Genomic DNA, 16,289 nt, shown 5'->3' with positions numbered 1-16,289 from the left:
CTTCTTCCTCTAGCTAGTTGCCAAAAAAAAAGAAAAAAAGAAAAAAAGATTATTAAAAGTTGTCCACGTCATCGCCAATTAGGCCATGTCAGCCGGCCAGCATCCAGTCAGCAAAATTCGGTCAAAATTGGCCAGAAATGACTGAATTAGCACAATGTAAAAAGGTTTAAGACTAAATCGGCACAAAAAAAATGTTTAGGACTAAATTGGCACAAAAATAAAAGGTTTATGATTTTTTTGGCCTAGATGAACTTTTTCCAGTATTTGATATTTGATCATCTTGAGAGAGAGAGAGAGAGAGAGGGGAGGGTAGATAATCGGTTAAGGGCGTCGTCTTACCACTTGGTGAACATCCACCCATGAATCTTTTCTCGTCGAGCTTCATCCATCTTGGTTCACCAAGGCCTATTCTTGCAACACCGACATCATCACCAAATCTCTCCAGAAATCCATCTCCTCCGCTGTCACAACCACAGTTGCCACCACTACCACCACCTCCTCCAACAATGCCGACACCCTTACCCCAACGTTGTCTACCCCTTTCTTAAACACCAATCCGAGCCTACGCCTTCTATCTCTACCACCATTGCTGTTGCTCCCTTAGGGTCCAGCCAGGAGGCCACGGTGCCGAAAGCTGAACGAGTTTCCATTCTCAACACATCCAAGGTCCCAAAGCAGGAGTCGTGCGCGTCAAAGAGGTTCCAAACTACCTACACATTTGCCCGCTTGGCCAACTTCCGCCAAATGGTGCAGCAGGTGACCGATACTAGGCTCGGCGGCAAAGAGGCTCTAGGTGTTGGTGCCAATCCACAAGCTAGAGCTACAAAGGCCCAAAAACCCGACCACCAGTCTGACCACCAACATCGTTTGGTGAGAAAAATAAGAAATGGTACCCACGATAAATGAAAAAGGAGAAACCAAGTGGACACATCACACCTAAGAAAAAGAAAAAGGGAACACTTTGGCTACGTTTGAAAGGTTGGTGGTCTGGATTTCTAATTAGGATAAGATATAAAATTCAGGAATTTTACCATGTCCTATTAATTATTTGGTGATTGCAATAATAAAATCAGATATATTCACATCATATTATATAAATTTTTTTAAATATAAATAGCATATTAATATAAATGAACAAAAATTTTACAAATAAAGATTGTAAAAATCTTTCGAGACGCTCTTAACTACTTTAATTAATTTATTTTTTTATTTCATTTTCCTCTCTTTTTAATTAATTTCTTTTTTATTTCTTTTTCTCCTTCAATCATTCTCTAATAAAATTTTATTAAATAAAAAAAAAAGTACTAATATACCTAAAATACTAAAATATCTAAAATATGTAATAAATATAAATATATATTTATACATTGAAATTATATTATAAAATTAAATTAAATTCGAATAAAAATAAAAATAAGATTAAAATAAAATAACTAAATTATTCTTTTTTGTTATTTTGAATTTTATATTAGAATTCAAATATTATTTATGTTGAAATATAATTTTAATTTTGTTAATTTAAGAAGTTTGTTATTCGAGAAAAATAACTTTCATATTATGGATGTTAGAAATTCTATCTATCTTTATCCCACTTTCCCCATTAGATAATTTTATCGGATTTATATCCTCTTTATTCAACTTTATTTTATCTTGAGTAGGCACTAAACACAAAATGGAATAAATTTTATTATATCCTGAATTATATTCTAACTACCAAACGTAGCCTTATGGTAAATTACTAACAAAGGATATGAAAAAGTGGGATCGTGAAGGGTAATATGGTGAAGAAAGAATTACGACACTTGGAGGATTGGCGTAGCCCTAGATTTGTTAGTCGCGGCCCTAGATGTGGTGGCCATCATGGCCGTTGCCATTGCAGGTTTATTTATATTTCTATATAATGAAAATAGTCATATCTACTAATCCGACTTGTAATTTAGCAAATCTTACTGCATAATATTTACATTTCATTAATGATATCACATGTTTGTATTAGTTGGCAAACTAAAATAAATGTTTGTCCATTTGCCATCTACTTATAATTATTAAATGTTTGTCTACAATGATAAGTGCAATTAGATAGTACTTTAGTTGCGTACATATTAAAAATTTGATACTATTTTCTATCAATGTTTCAAAGAAAGTTTTCATTATTAGTCTATATAAAGGCTATGGAAAATTCAATTAGTCACCGAAAGGCACATCTAAGGAGACAAATTGAATAGTTTGTTGCCTTAAATTACAATCAACGGTGATCAAACACCCAAGCACGAGTAGCGCAATTGGTATGAGTTCTCTCTTTCATCGCAGAGGTCGAGGGTTCAAACCCTCTTGTTGCTAAAGTGGCCCGACGGTGCCACCAGCGAGTACTGGAGGGTCGTGTGATTTCCGAAGGGTGATCTTCGACAATTCTCTAGCAGTTCCTCGGTCAACAAAAAAAAAAAAAACGGTGATCAAACTTTCTTGTGTCACATTAGGCATACCCAATGTGATGAAATATGATTTTGTCGCTTGAGGATCAACTAAAGACGACCAAGTCCTAAATTTTTTCCATTAGGATATCCCCAAAGGCGACGAAATTTTTTTTTTTATATCACTTTACGTTTATCTTAAGATGACTAATAATTATTTTCATTTTATAGATATAAATCTTCATTTCTTAAAATTTGAATTATATTGCTTATGCCGAAATCGAAGGCGACAAAACCATAAGTTTGTCATTTTATGTCTAATCTAAGTGACAAAATTTCATGTTTGTTGTCATCAGTTCAGAATCATCCCAAATTTGATTGAATCAATAGTGACAACGTACAAATTTTGTTGCTTAATTTTACTTAAAAACAACAAAATACTTTTGAGGATAATACCTAAAGCAACAAACTTAAAAATTTGTTGGGTTTGGTGGACTCTAAGGCAAGTATCGCCATGGGTGACTTGTCCGAGCAATGTCATTATTTTTGTAGTCTGGTAGTAGAATAACTTTTCCTTTCACTATTTAAAAAAAAATAAAATAAAACATGGCGAGACTCATCATGTCGTGGTTTTATCAAACTTAATCAAGCAATTGGAGAAATTCATACTTTCAATTATAAATGTATTAAATTATACCAAAAGATTGATAAACGAATATTTTAAATTTATTGGTTTACCAATTATGTATGTACTCTTTTGGTATTTGGAATGAACTAAATAAATTTGGATAATCTTATCGAGCATTTTTGTAAAACGCTATATTTTTCCAAATAAACTTCATCTATCTAAAGGTAAGCATCAATCCCCAGTCAACTCAGAAAGCAGACCGATCCGGCCTGTTCTAGGAATTCCATTATCTTCTTTGACGAGTAAAAAGCTCTCTTTCTATCTCTCTAGAGACTTACGTTTTTATTTTTATTTTTGGGTCGGTATCTAGAGACTTACATTGACAAGCAAGAGCTTTCCAAATGAAGTGTTGCTCATTATCTTCTTTTTGTACGATTCTTACTTGCTTTCATATCAAATGAGTCATTTTCTTCTTATATTGTGGAAGTTTTAGGGGCGTTTATCAGTGAGATTAACTCGAATCGAATCGATTGGTTTGGATTTTCTTCTCTCCTTTTCTTTTATTTTTTTAATAGATGGATTGCATGGTAGGAAATGGCAACGTTTGGGCTGCACTAGAAGTCGACGATCGGGATGTGCCTGACGGAGACCTTGGATGAGATGTTCTCGAATTCTTATCTTTGAGCTTGCCATTCAAGTTTTTGTCCATCTCGATAACACTCGGATCTAGATTCTATCTTCATTTTTCGTTCTGTTCTTGCAGTTGTTTGTTTATGTTGAGCTCATAACTATGCATATTAGTGCTTGACCAAGGCTTTGGCGACCTAGGTCAAAAGCAAGGTCTCATTTTGATTTTCAATTTTGTTATCTGATAAATACATATTGGTTGGCTTCATACATCATGGTGAGTGATGCATTACTGGAGCAAAATAATAAGTTCCCAAAAATGAATAACAAGTAATGTATGAGTAGATGCCATGATAAGGGTGTTGAACCGGTCCATACTGGAACTAATCACACCCTTATATATTTTTTGTCATAATACGATTGTGTGAGCGCGCGTGTGCGTGTGTATGTATTTATGCATGTGTGTGTGTGTACCATAAAGTAGACATAGCCAATGGGGTCCAAACAAAGGTTGTCATTACACAGTAGAGCCCAAAGGACCTGAGAGGGGAAGAGAGCCAATCAGATGGAAGACATTTCTTTTTATGGGCCCGCGCCACCCAATCAGTCACAGAGTTTGCGATTCTTGGACAGAATTTCAGGTCCACGCCCTATACCCTTGAAAGCATAAAGGAGCATTCCGCGATAAGGGCGCTTACTTCCTGGCTAATCTGTTGTCCTTGCTTTAGTGGAGTTATCAATTCTATACGGTCCGACTCCACCTCGACTCCTTCAACTTTGTTCTGTTCAACGTACATGGGAGGCAGCGAGAAGATATAGGGTTTCGATTTCTGCAGGAGAGGACACTCGGACGAACTGGACAAAATGATCGACGAGGTAGTTGGAGTAGTCCTGACAGATTAAAGCTATCGCACCGTCTGTCAATTCTTCACCTAAAGATCCATTAACAATGGTTTTCAGGAACCATCGGCCGTGATAGCTTTGCTAGATAGGCTCCTGCTTTTGAAGGGAAATGTCAAGTGTTCGAAGCCCCTGCAACGCAAATTGCCGGGAGGCTGGTAAACCATTAAGTGTATTACGCGTGGCGCCCTGGTGGTGGGTCATGGGCTAGCCTAGCGTCACCTGGAGGTTTACGTGGCGGCTGTCGGCCAAAATAGTTCCTTTGGCACAAAAAAAAAAAAATAAATTAAGTTGAGATAAATGTGGTATTGGTGTATTAGGTTGGAAGATTTTGTCATACAAAAATTAGTTTGCAATAATTATAGGACAAGTGTTCCAATTTGAAGTTTTTGGTGGTATTAACATAATAAATAAATATTGCGGCTAGCTTTATTACAACCCTAACTCTATAAAATCCTACCGACCAAAAAAACTCTATAAAATCTTAAATGGTTTTGAAATCAAACATAAATTAAATAACAAAAAAAGAAAATAAGGCCGAACTATCAAAAAGGCCTAAAATAACGCTCAAGGATGCCTAAAAATAGAAAACTTTTCCAAAACACGCTTGAATGAAACGTCCCTATCTAATTATGGTATAGCATTACAATGAGCTTTTCGAAAAGCTTGTTTACTGCACATTTACCACCTCTTGTTTTGGGCCTATGTATTGGACTTTTATTTATCCTAATGCTCCCAAAAGTTTTTACCATTTGCATTCACATCACGTTCCCAAAATGGATAACCTAATCAAATATTCCTCCACACTCTTCACCAATCTCTCTTGCATTCACATCACGTTCCCAAAATGGATAACCTAATCAAATATTCCTCCACACTCTTCACCAATCTCTCTCTCTCTCTCTCTCTCTCTCTCTCTCTCTCTCTCTCTCAATTAAATGTACCAAAAAGGGTAGGTTTTCAGACCAAATGGAACCACCCTGTTAGAGTTGGTTCTAATTTATGAAACCTAAAATCAGCTTGGAACCAAATCAACTGGTTCCAAAATTGACATGGTGATTGGGCCTATCTTGATTTAGGCATCGATGGATTTCCTAGGCTTCCTGATTTGAAACCCATACCCAATATATCTATCTTCTTTTCAAACCAAAAAAAGAGCTAAAAATAAGTTCAAAATTAGTTTGCGGAAAGAACCTACAATTCACAGTATAAAAGCGAACACCAAATCATTCAAGGCCAATTCTCCAATTTGTTACATGGGAACCCACTCGGACCCTTGTGAACCGGCCTGAACCAATCGGATAAGACTGGTTTAGTTTGGTTCCTGGTTGAACCATTCTGATTGCTCACCTCTAAATCATAAATTTTTTTTTTTTTTCATCTGAATTTGACGTAACTTATTTTTTATTACTTGAAGTAGCTTAAATTTTCATATGTTATGAATAGGTGATTTGCTATGCAGCTTCTCTTTGTTCCTATGATTGTGAGTTAATAAAATTAATAATAGAAGAAGAAATTGGCTTGGTTCGATTGAAAACCTAATCAAATTTGTTTTTTTTTTTTTTTTTTTGGAATTCATTCGGCTTAATTTCAGTTTTCTTCGAATCAAGTTAGATTTATGTAAAATAGGGAGACGGGCTCAACCCTCATAGGCTTAAGCCTTGGATTGGAGCTCTGAAGCAAGAGACCTTTTGCACCAAAAAATCAACAGGATATTTACGTGGGCCAGAACTCCTCGGTCCTCATCTCCAACATATTTTTCTGCCATCGTCTTCGGGTATGTCCTCAAACCAGACACATCAATAGTTCAATGAATCTGCGAAAAATAATAATCTTCAACTTTAGTCTTTAGGTAATTTTTCATTTTCATGCTTATATATATACACACACACCAGGTAAATTGTCAAAGTGGGGTGATTGCAAATCAAGTCATAATGTTTTGGATATAGTTAATATTACGAAAAAAAAAACCTAACTAATACACCCGTGAAAAATTTTCCAACTGTGATATTTATGATAACCCCTGAAAATGTGGGGATTCGAAGCTCCTACTTCCCATTTTTATGTTGGAATGATGGCCACTGGAACAAACCCCAATGGTTAGATGGTCCTTTTGTTAATGGATGGATATTTATGGCATGACAACAAGCAGCTCGATTTTTTATTTTTTATACTTTTGGCTAGGGAACAAGTAGGTAGAGTTAATTCTCTTTATTTTTGGTTTTCCCACTTGCTTTGGCGTTCTTTCAGTTTTTGCTGTCATGGTAAGAATCTATCACATTTCATTGCAAAAGAAAAACCTATTTTATTTCAATAGGTCACAATATGCAGTAATTTGTACATAATTTACCATTTTGATTATTTATAATTTGTTTCAAATCTTTTTACTTCATTTCGAAAACCCATCATTTCAATTAATTAAATTAAGTCATCTCATCCTTCATATTGACATAAGCAATCACATATCCGCATATAGCATATATAACTATGGAGATCGGTGGAAGCTAGCTTCAAAGTATTGGTAATGCTGAACACAACATGGATATGACGAGATAAAACACAAATTACAAAGAGAGAATATGAACGCGACATGATATGGTACGCTTAACTTTTATATTAAAACGAACAAAGACGAAACGACGCATTTCCGCGTAATTAGATTATCCAGCAAATCAAGATATTTGAGACCGACACGAATAAGTACGAATTGCAAACGCGAATATCGAAGAAATAATTAGAAATCTAAAAGTCCTAAGAGAATCTTCTCCCTGTGTCCTCTCCCATGTGAACTGAAACCATTATTTAGTCGTTGCATCTTGGAAAACTCGAAAGTGCCGTTCATACACTGTGGGACCTTCAGAATGTTGTGCACCAAGAAATTAAATAATTTCAAGGATCTTTCGATAGGCCATGCGCCAGAAAAAAATAAAATATATATATAAAAAAAAAGAACATGTGCAAATCTAATCTTTTTGGGGCAGAGAGAAGGGACATAAATTCGTGGTTGGCTTCGCTCCAAACTTATGCGTGGGCCTTGATTCTATACTCAACTAATTAAGGAATTTAATTGGGTCCTCGTGATAAAAAGTATGTGAGCCGAACCTAATGCCTATATTGCATTCTCACGTTAAAAAAATTGTATTTGAACAACCATCGAATAAGAGAGGACTTGAAGGTTCACGAGCGCCTACAAAATATATTCCATAAGAACTACGCGGAAATTACGTGAAATTCCTTTTTTTTATTCTTAAGCAAGCTCCTGAGAAGGTTGAGTCAAACTGCAACTTCCATTTCATTTATTATTTCTTTCTTTTTTTAGAACTATTTTTCCTTTTCATAAGGATCGGGAGATTGGATCTTGTTACGAGAAGAATGGTTGGTTGATGAATAACTCACTTTTTTATCATCATTTCCCTTAGTCACTATGAACACGATATTCTTTTTTTCTTTTTTCTTTTTTTGAACACGATATTCATTAGTGGATGATTAGCATGTGAAAGAATCCAGTTGCAAAACTAGCTTTGAAAGTAGATGTCGCTAATCCAATAATGAACGTGTAGCGTGGTAATTCTTGCACAACCCAGAAATAATAAAAGGGCATCCATAAAATTACGGATCCACGGTAAAAGTAGGATTAATTTCTTTTTATGACATGGATAAATTCATGAGTCATGAAACACTTCACAGATTTATAATAAACCTCACGTGGATTAAAATTGAATTTGGCAATAAAATTCCGAGTTTTTTCGTAGAGATTGTCAGTGAAATTCCGAATGAAGATATAAAGAAAACATAAGATACAAATTTTGTTACCTTATCCATAAATAAAACATTATCCTAACGTTGATTGGCTCATATATCAAAATTTAAGTTTAAGTATATCGCATACACCGTGGCATGATGGCTTGATTAAATTATTTTGTTCACAGTAAATTTTCCAGAAAATTCAATCCCTGGGGCAATCCCATTAAACGGATTCTCCACTAGAGAGGTGTATCTCAACAACCATTTATTAATAAACTATGGTGGGAATGGTTTATAGTCAACATCTTATAATATAGTGCATTATATTTCTAAAAAGCCACTAATCAAGCCGCACCGTCTCATCCACGAGACCATGTTGTTATAGGTTTATAGCTTTTATAAATGCTATATATTGAACACTATGGTCCCCATTATTTTTTTCAGATTTTTTTAAAGCATTTACTTACTTCCACGATGATTTTGCACGAAGCTAAAGGACGCATTTTGCACAAAGTGGAAATAATTTCATCTCAAATTGATGTTGTCGGAATAGGTTTTTCATGTTTAATCATTTTCAGTGGAAAGTGTGTTCATTTTTTGGAACGTACATCGACTTCCGTTGAACTTATATTTGGGCCTAACCCGCTAATTTATGGTTGTTGCCTAAGTCTCTCCATTTGCCCTTCATGTTTGAGCTGCATAGATGGAAGACATCCACCCGTTGATCAGGTCTAGATGCATGAAGGGCTTGCCATTTATATAAGACAATGCGTACCACGTAACAATTTAACTTTCGCACATTAACACTCCCAAAAATAAAGGATAGGATTTTGATTTCTCTAATTGAATCTAGGGGTGTTAATTTGATTTACATTTTAGATATACCTTTCTTTGGTACAGGACACCTTCAATAGGTTAAATCTTTAAGAGCATAGAAATTTATTTCTTGTTTTTCTCGTGCTAGTTTCGCTCGTCGTTCTTTTTGTATGATGACCCCGCCATTTTTGCAAGTCACGATTCTTGGCCATGAATGTCATAACTTCTATCAAATTGCTCACAAAGAGGTGGTCCCCCTCTCGTAACCCTAGCTCCATGGTGGTGTGAGCCGGCCTACCTCTATGAGAGAGAGAGAGAGAGAGAGAGAGAGATCTGGTGGGGCTGAGCAAGATAAGCGGCATGATGGAGTGGACACTCTAGAGCAAACTTGGTCAGATGCGGCGATAGTAAGTGATAAAGAGGGCAATAGTATTTGATAATGAACAAATTGGGAAGACAGATAAAGAGAGAAATTAACACTAAATTTCATATATCAATTACCCTCATAAATTTTAAGAATCCAAGTTGAGAAACAATGGGATTGATCTTCGAAGATATGTGCTTCTAGTCAAATATCACATTTCACAACCTTTCTCTTACTCCATATAATGCTGAGGTGTTGCAAACCCCATCATGCAGCTCTCATCTTATTCGGAGTAAAGTCAATACATTAATAGATGTACCATTGGACATGGATGAATTCATTGACCCACCATTCTAAAAACTTCAACCAAGTCTTCAAAAAAAGCACTCAAAAATGATTATATCAAAAAATGAAGCTCTAACAAGACATTACGACCCCTCTATGTCACGCGTGCACGCAAAATGGGAATTGATAAGGGTAATTGCACCGGGATGTGTCCGAAAAATTTCATCTCGACGGTAAGACGATCAATTGAATGGTAAGTAGAAAGGCAATAGTCGCATCTTTACAAACCCTTGAAATTGCTTGCTGAAAGAAACGTCAGTGGCCCATGGTAACTCGACATGGACAACTATCCAGCTCGAGTTTTCTTCTTCGTCTGTACATTTGAAAGGGCCCATAGGAAAAGACTATGGGATTGAAATATCGTACAGAAAGATGGTAAGTAACGAAGCACAAAAACAGGCGACAAAGGTAACTAGATGCCCGGGGCTCAAGACAAGGCGCGACCGGCATCCCGATTGGTTTTTGGTGCGACTCAACCAAACCCAATGTTCAAATTACCCCAAAGAATCCAATTTCTTTTTCCTCACAGAATTGGATACATGGATTCGACCATCTTTCTGCAATCGTAATTCACTGAAATTTGTCAGATATTCACCATTATGGACATTCAAAAAACCAAAAGTGATTCCGAATCCGAAGGGCTGTGAGGTGCAAGATCTTTGTCTGCACATTGTTTGGGATGAAGAAGAAGAATATGTGGTCAACCCTTAATGGCCGACTTGGTTTTGGATGTGATGCTCTCTCTCTCTCTCTTTCTCTCTCTGTGAAAACTCCCACATAACGTGCGCGATGGGTTTCTATCAATGCTTTGCCAAATTGGAATCTCTCTGTCTGCTCTCTTCCTTAGTGCGTGGTGGGGCGCGGGACTGAGCAAGTACTGGTGTCAAGTACTGTCTTTGTTTGCTTTTGCTTTGCTAGTTGCCCTCAACCGTCCAAGTTATTCACCCCGCTTCCCTCGCACTCTATCATCCTCAATCGCCCAGATTTGGTGCCCACCGCACGTCTCCCTCCAATATCAAGATTCATACATTACGTTTACACAAAGTTTCTCTACATAATAATAATAATAACTTGAATATGATCCTTCTCAAATAATTTGTCAATAAACATAGAATAAAATTCTCACTTGTGCCTTCAATCATGATCAATGTGAATAAGTGAAAAAGACAAGTAAATTGCGATTGCTTGTAGAATTTGTGCACCTACATGGCCATTATTATTTTATTTTTTTGGTAAAGTTACATGGCCATTATTGGTCCCCAAAAAAATAAAATTTGTGGGACCATCATGAAGGCTATAGATAAAGTGTACGAAAAGATTTGAGTTCCAAGATGTAAAATTTTACAGAATTATTATCATTCATTCTAAAAATATAAATTATTAGATGTGTTAGAGATATTTAGGAAAATTATGATGGTTTTCATAACTCTCAAGATTGTGTGAAATCCTATATGATTGTGCATATCTCGATTGATATGTTACCTTATTTAGTCATTTCATAAATCTGATGCAATATTCATTGTGATATATTTAAATACACAATTCCTCTTTTCAGCATATCTTTCTTATTTCTAACTAGATGAATGCGTGATTCAAATAGTTGAATATTTCCACATTGTGACAAAGCCAAAAGACTCACTAACTCCTGCGTATTTCCAAACTTTTGCAACTCTTTGCTCTCAAGAGGTCATTTTCATCATTTTTTTTGGGGATTTTTTTATGATACGTACAAAGTTAGAACACAAATTGAAAGGAATCCAGTTTAGGAAAAGAAAGAGTGCCGTTTATTTAGGATAAGGAATTATTGGTGGGGTTGACCCACACGCAATTGCATGGAAATGATAAGATTCGTATGCGTCATGTAGACTTTTATGAGGGTTGGCATTTTGGCTTGCTTGGTCAAATTATTGTCTAGTTGGCTTGGCTGGCTCTATTGCTTTTTCTCCTCTTCTCTATCTTGAACTCATGGGACTTTCCAAAAATAACATGTGGTTACAAAATATCATCATGCCTTCGTATGTCAGCTCCCTTTCATGATGCTCACTCATAACTTCATTAATCAACCCAATTGAATACGATTCGAAAAGGGCATTGCAATGCAAAAACAACTTCACGACTGAAAACAATAGTAGGCATATCGAGATTAATTTGCAAATGTGATATATTGGCCCATCTATTTCACGAAAAAGTAAACTCTAATGAAGATATTTTCAAATGAATTTTTTTAAAGGAAAATCAAATCATTCTCCTTTAGTAATTAATATGGAACAAAGATCCATGAGAAGTGTTTACACTAAAAAATGACCAACTTTTGGTTTTTATCAACCAATGATAGACTTGATAAATTAGAGCGGAGTTTGGTCGTTTATAAACAGAATTACCAATAATTTGAAAGAATCGACAACTTGCCAGCAAAATTGTTAACAACACAATGCAAATCTATTGACAAGAGTTTTGAAGTTTCTTGACAAAGTCATCGATTTCAACGGCGAGTAATCGACACCAAGATAACTATTGGTTAATTATGTCATATCCGTTTGTAAAGTAACTCCAGTAGCCACCAAAAGGGATTTATTTGTTTTTTCAAATCTGGTATTCACCATATGTAACCATCATTTGTAAGGGTTATAAATACTCCAAGTTCACTCTTTATAAACTCCCTTCAATCAATCACATAACTTGATGTTCTTTATTTTTATCTTTACTTTTCCATAATTGATCTTTTTCGTATCTTTCAATTTCTGTACTTTAGACGTAGTTTCGAATACTTCATCGTCAGTTAAATTCTAGCATTTATCTTAATTGTAGTTTTCATATTTTCATCGTCAATTAAATTGCAACATTGTATTTTTATCATTGTACTTTGTTGCCGATTAAATTTCAAGAAAGTTTTGTTCTTCATCATCGATCAAATTCTAAAGAAGCATTCTAGTTCCTTGTGATCCATCGAGACTCTTGTCCAAAAATCGCCACAAAACCCGTCCCTTCTTAACAAAAATGGAAGAAACAACAATCAGTGAAAGACATTTTGTCCACGATACACTTTTGGCAAATCAAGCTTTTTAAGAGAGGACTATGAAGGCAAATTTATAACGAAGTCATTTTTCCAAATCTAAACGTAGGTGTTATGTTAATTTTGAAAAGATTTTCCATGCACTCATTTTCTTTACCGATCCAAATGAACATGGGGAAAATGTTACTTGATAATAAAAATTTGTTACAAAACAAACGGATCATAAGTTATACGACAAGATCCTGTCACACAAATACCATTACACTTATTTAGATATCCATTCACGATTTGTCACAGCATTTAAAATGCTAATTTATAAACCAATTATTACGCATACCTAGCATTTCTCACAATTCTTATGGTACTTGGAGTACAGATTTTGACTTCCAAATCTAAACTCTAGGATCACGGCCAAAAATAAAAACTCAAATAGGACCGGAAAGATCCAAAACATTGTAATTTTTCCTGTGATATTGGAGCTGAAATTTCAACTGCACAGATCATGGACAGGCGAACTGAGAATTTCCTTAACAATCGTGTACTATCCAAACTAAGAATTTTCCCCGAATTTGGGCGGTACTTCCCTATGTCGGGTGGCGACACAGACACTGCCGTGAAGTAATGGAAAAGAGGAAATTCAAATTAGTTCACTATCAATTTCGATTATCTCAATGATTAAAACCGACCTTGTTTGATATCTCATTTTTCTTCTGTTTTTTAAGCCAAATTTCCAAAACCCTCCAAACAAGTCAAGCGACTGACATAAGATAATAATAAAGATGAAAATAACCTGACAAGCATAAGGTGAAAGATTCAGCTAAGACTAGATTTATTAGTAGTTGGTTATTATAAGCAAAGTTAAAGTTTAATAACAGCGAATGAAAAGAGAGGAGAATAATGATGGGGTATAGGGAGACGTGAAGAGAGAAGAGAAGATCCCTTGGGGGACTACAAAATCCATTTGTTCCCCTAACCATGCCTTCCTCCTTTACCTACCTTTTTCCTTCGTATCTGAGCTGCCCAGCACATGGCTCTCTTTCCCTATCTCTCTCTCTCTCTCTCTCTCTCTCTCTTCGCATGTATGTGCAATTTCATTAGGTGCATGATACATATTCGACTTTCTCTTCACATGTTTGTACATTTTCATAAGATACACAGTAGTACATGTTCGATTTTCTGCATTGATAAGTGTCAATCTCAATTTAGATCTCATGTGCTTGATTTTTTTTTTTAATTTGTGTCCCACTTACTTCGTGAAATGAGCAAGGATTTTTCGTGAACTCAGTTATTCATTATCAGGCTATCAAGGTTATATCAATCATTAAATTATGTGGTTTTCAACTTTTTCGCTTTCATGGATAAATTCATCTAATATTAAACCCAGAGACCTATTGATTATATGCAAGTTGGAAATTATATTTAAGAATCCTCTTAATATATCACAAAACATAGCAAAAGCAATATTGCCAGGTACACTTACATCTTCCCCAATTTAATGAAACTAAGAAGTAATAAGACTGAAAGTTGGTTTGCATGACACCCGATCCACTATATCAAAAAATTAAAGAACAAAAAACAAAAAGAAGAGGGGAAATTACCTAGTCCCCACGTTCATAGATCTAACATGGGGTCCCTCCTTGCAAAATTGATGAATAAAGGTAAAGAACCTCCCTGGCTAGGATATAATAAGGGAAATTAGTGAGCAAGGCGTGCCCTAATATACTATATCCTATACACACACACACACACACACACACACACACACACACACATATATATATATGAGGATGTACAACTTCCCACATGATGCTCTCTTGTCCCTTCTCTTTGGACTCTTCTCCAAACGTACATTTAGCCATAAATAAAAACACATGACGATGACCATACAGAGACACAGCACCACCAAGCATGTTTCGCCATCAACGACTTCAAAAAGCTCTTCGACCTCCGTATGCCAAACGTCCTACTTGGTTTAGGTATTTTAGAAACTAGTGCCATTGTCCCACTATATGCTGCCTTCTGCTTTGACTATAGCACAACCTTTCCTTCCCAAAAATGGAGTGAGTTCTTCACGTACGAGCTACATCTTTCATCGACTATACTTCTTCTGGTATATACGTAGAGAAAATATCCCAGGGTGCTGCTCAATTGATTTGGATGAGTAATTAGGACCAAAGATGTGGCAGGCTATCCATTAAATGATTTGGTATATATGAAGAGAAAATATCTCAAGATCTTGGTGTTTCAATTAATGTGACTTAATTCACAGGGGATAGAGATCTCTACCATACATGGTAGTACCTTTGGTATCTCTACAAAATTTCTTTCATAACTAAGGTGTTTATCAACAGTTAAGATTGATCATAACATCCATGAAAGTACAAAATCTAAATAGAAGATTCATATCTGTTGAGCGAGTTTCCTACTCTTCTCATTTCATGTTTGCTCATGAAGCATTAATGACATAAATTAATATATTTGTCTTCCAACAAAAATACAATTATGAGTGTCACAAACCCAACAACTAATTGGTTTATGATAATGCGCTAGTATTGGCTACAAATAACATGAGATCAGTTAGTGTGTTAGTTATTGTGAAATTTTATGAGATCATTATCGTTATCACTATTCTAGGCATCGACTACACATAACATAGATCAGAGTCAATGGTTTGGTTATTGTGAGATTTTATAAGACTATTGCCATTGTTATAAACACTTAAGCTATTGATGAAGACATAGTTTAATATCTAATTATTCTATCATTCTCTCTCATACTTAGTCTAGTCATTTTGCCTAGTACTAAGTGTAAATATATTAAATTGGGAAGGCCAATAAAGCCCAAAAAAATTTGAATTCAGAACCGCCTACCTTAATACTATGTGAGATTTTTGGAATACATGCCAACTATTTTAAAATGTAAGTTATTACATGAAAGCATGGTTTTGAATATTTAAATATTCTATTGACAAATCTCATCCCCTGAGCAAGTTGAAATAAAGGGTTCTATGTTCCGTATCACATACCATAAATAACAAGATGCCTGAATACATTTAATACAATGTCAAACTATGACTAACACGGGCCGAGATCTTACGCATCCGATACAAAATTCCTCCACGCAACTTGACCACCGGCCTCAGCCTCAGTTGATTTTGGATGACAAGAACACTACACACATAACGGAATTTAAATCCTACGGCGGTTTGGACATGTCTCTCTGTCTTTTCAGTTAACGTCTTCATCAGATAAGTAGTTTAATGAGTATACATTAAAATATTCAAAAGGGTGCATATAATAAAGAACTAAAAGGAGGAGGAGGAGGAAGTGGGATTTGCTGTCTTAGCTGCATCGAGTGCTGCGCTATCTCTCTTCCCTGGCTAGTCTCCTGCTCTAGGGATTCCCTCTATTCCCCCACATCTATCTCCGGAGAATGTTACGT

The sequence above is a fragment of the Eucalyptus grandis genome, chromosome 5 (genome assembly GCF_016545825.1).
Source record: "Eucalyptus grandis isolate ANBG69807.140 chromosome 5, ASM1654582v1, whole genome shotgun sequence".
Taxonomy (NCBI): domain Eukaryota; kingdom Viridiplantae; phylum Streptophyta; class Magnoliopsida; order Myrtales; family Myrtaceae; genus Eucalyptus; species Eucalyptus grandis.
Note: the sequence above shows the minus strand (reverse complement) of the source record.